The sequence below is a fragment of the Acipenser ruthenus genome, chromosome 49 (genome assembly GCF_902713425.1).
Source record: "Acipenser ruthenus chromosome 49, fAciRut3.2 maternal haplotype, whole genome shotgun sequence".
Taxonomy (NCBI): domain Eukaryota; kingdom Metazoa; phylum Chordata; class Actinopteri; order Acipenseriformes; family Acipenseridae; genus Acipenser; species Acipenser ruthenus.
This window is the reverse complement of record NC_081237.1, coordinates 4250186-4253985: the sequence shown is the minus strand read 5'-3', so window position 1 is coordinate 4253985 and position 3800 is coordinate 4250186.

Sequence of the window (3800 nt, the reverse complement as noted above, 5' to 3'; positions counted from 1 at the left end):
CTAGACAATGCTAAACTCCAGACAATGAGTCTATTGTTTTCAAAGGGAAATCGAGGGGCAAACACTGTGCGCCTACCAGGAGTGTTGGCACTAGAGGGAATTATTATTATTTATTTTTTAGCAGACGCTCTTATCCAGGGCAACTTACAATTGTTACAAGACTTCACATTATTTTTACATACAATTACATTATTTTTTTACACATTATTTTTACATACAGTTATCCATGTATACAGCTGGGTTTTTTACTGGAGCAATCTAGGTAAAGTACCTTGCTCAAGGGTACAGCAGCAGTGTCCCCTACCAGGGATTGAACCTACAACCCTCCGGTCAAGAGTCCAGAGCCCTAACCACTACTCCACACTGAAGAAAACTAAACATTACTGTGTCTCCGAGCTAGCTCCTGCTGCTGCCCATCCTGGATTCATTTCACAGGGGGTCTGTCACCATTGTAATGTCTATGTTCACAGATGTGCCTCTGAATCAGGCGCAGAACGCAGAGCACCACCTAAACTACTGTGCTTGGATGTTACCGAGTGACCACTCCATGGTGTACTGCTGGTTTAACTGGTTTCATAAACAGATCAGACAGATCCGCTGTGTCCCTGATGTTCATTTCTGAACGCAGCCATCGCGATCAGATTTTGTGACGGCGTTTAAACTTCCCGAGGTGTCTTTGGAACCCCCCGGCGCCTGGCGGTTCTCATCTCTGAACCACGGCGGATTACAGCAGGTTTGAAGCGGCTCTCGAGGAGGACCGTGCGTCCTGGATCCGCCAACCAGCTGCTCACAGTCCAGGCTCCTCAGCCCTGGCTAACTTCGGAGCGCTATCCTGCGATGCAGCGACTCTCGTTAGTCTCAGTCTCAAGCTAGTCTTTGTTGAGAACCGAAAGCCGGCTCCCGCCTCACAGCAGGGATAGCTGCAGTGTTGAGAGATTTCACTTCACAGTTATGTTCATTTCACACACATCTCCGTGTGGCTTGCTTCTGATGTACCTATGCATTAGCCTTGGGTAAGGGCGTCTTAGGCTTCCGCAACGTCCCGCCCTTCTGTGCCATGCTTCCCTGTGCTGTTCTGGACTGCAGGCACCGTACTGCCCAACCCAGATGTGTAACAGCTTTAAATAGAGCAGGGCTGGTGCTGCTCGCATGAATTCAGGATCGGATGCAGACTGTCTGGTGTATTTCACCACCTGTTGCTTTAATCCATTCTGGACACACAGCGTGAAAATGAACTGGCGTAGATTGGTAAGGAGGTCCTCCGTAGCACGGAGGGGTGCGCGCTTCATGGACAAGATGCACCAACGGCTTTGGAGTTTATCTTTAGAAGTACCAAAATAAACTACAATTCAAATTGATAGTCTTATATATGCTTCGTGTTTGCCGATGTCCTGGTTGCAAAGGATCATGGGAGTCACGGCATCACAAAAGGCTTTGGAACACAGTTCCAACGGCTGTGTCTCCTAAGAATCATATGATTTGATGAGCTTCCATGACTGCTTGTGTGTGTGTGTATGACGGCTCACAAATTAAGCCACCTACTCATTAATCGAGCAAACAACCCCTCTCCAACCGCTAGACAGTATTATTCTCCTGCTTGTGATCAATCCATTGATTAACCCCTGTTAGAGGTGCGAGACTAGCCTCAACCCCTGAGCAGGAGGAAGGGCGCGCATTTTCACACCTCCCCCGTCACTCCAATTCAAGGTGTGCAGCTTACCACTCGTAACCCGATACTGTCCAGCTACGCATCTACACAATACAGACAACCTTCTATTAAACCTTCATATTAAGAATGTCAGGAAATATACAAAGTGCGGTTTTACCAAAACTCGTCAAAAACTTTTTTGGTATGTTTTTAAATGACATATATATGTATTATCTAAAATTATTTAAATCATTTTAAAATAGAAATACAAAAAATGCGTTTACAAGCCTATACAGCACTTGGAATTATTGCATTAGTTAATTGATTATGATTATGATGATGATGATGATGATAATTATTATGATGAGGATGAGGATGAGGATTATTATTATTTATTTCTTAGCAGACGCCCTTATCCAGGGCGACTTACAATCGCAAGCAAATACAAATACATTCAAGTGTTACAATATAAGTCATACAATAACAACAAGAAATACAATAATTCTCAAGTGTGACAAACCACAATTCAATAATACAGCAGATAATAGTGAAAGTTACATCAGGATATGATTAAATAGTGATAGTTACATCAGGATATGATTAAGTACAAAATACTACAGATTAAACACTTGGCAGATTACAATATTCTGAGGTACAGGATTAAATGCAGTAAAATAGGGGGCAGATAAGAGCAAAATAAAGCATATTTAAATGAAGGGTGATAGTGTCCCAGGATACAACAGAGGTTGTACAGGTGCTGTTTGAAGAGGTGAGTCTTAAGGAGGCGCCAGAATGTGGTCAGGGACTGGGCAGTCCTGACATCTGTAGGAAGGTCGTTCCACCACTGCGGAGCAAGGGTGGAGAAGGAGCGGGCTCGGGAGGCAGGGGAGCGTAGCGGAGGTAGAGCCAGTCTTCTAGTGCAGGCGGAGCGGAGAGGTCGAGTGGGGGTGTAGGGAGAGATGAGGGTCTGGAGGTAGCTGGGTGCAGTCTGATCAAGGCATCTGTAGGCTAGAACAAGAGTCTTGAACTGGATGCGAGCGGTGATCGGGAGCCAGTGGAGCGATGATGAAGATGATGATGATGGTGTATTCTGGGCTGTGCGTTGCTGAATTGCTATTTGAGGATATCTGTGTTCTTTGCTTCGATACAGTGTTGCTCACAGATGCAGACCCGTGCACTAAATGATACAGAGCTGACAACATAAAGCCTCAAAGTGCAGTCAACATACATTCTACCGATCTGCTGCCTTTAAAATACTTTAACCATTTAAAAGCTGTCACCGTCACCACTCCTTTAAAAACAAAAATGATAGCAACCACAGTGCATTGCAGAGATAACACCCACAAGCACACATCAAATTATATATCACAGCTCTCGAAATAGGTCTACTGTATGCGTTTGCCGTTCTTTCCTAAATTTTAAATACATTCTAAACATAACCGTAATGCGGTTATGATTCTTCGTGCAATGATTTTAAAATGTGTGTGCGTGTTTCTTTTTCCATTTATGGCTAAACGTCTAAATGAGCCCTGCAATGCCCGAGCATTTTTCTAAATGAGAACAGCTACTTTATTTATGTAGCTGCATTCCGCATGTGACAAATTCAGACCTGCGAGGCTGGTTTTAAAAAAAAAAAAAAACGTCTTCAATTCTAAATACAGTCTCGACCTGACATCTGCACGTACGTGTGGTATTTCAAAGCAAACAGACCACAAACACAAATACATCTTCGTATGAAAGATGCTCCGAGTCCTAGTACTATAAATATTTCTTCCTATGTTAATGCATGTACTTCTATATGGTGAATCTACATAACAACAGGCTGCTGGAAAATCCTAATATGAAATTAATTGATACACAATTGTATGTCGACCTTAAAATTCGCAGCTTTTTTAATAAGACACACGCAAATATACTATTATAATTGATCTGCAGATTCGAAATTATATTTGCAGAATCAACAGCGAAAACCAGAAGCACTCCCAGGTTAAATAGAATAAAAACGCATGCAGCGTATTTTCCATTAAATGCATCCCTGCTTTCAAACAGCATGTGTTTTTAATGGAACAGGAAAAGGGTCTGGGTTTTAAATTTCCTTCAAATATATGTAGGTCATCAGGAAGCGACGTCTGGAGCCGTCTTCGTTCACTGA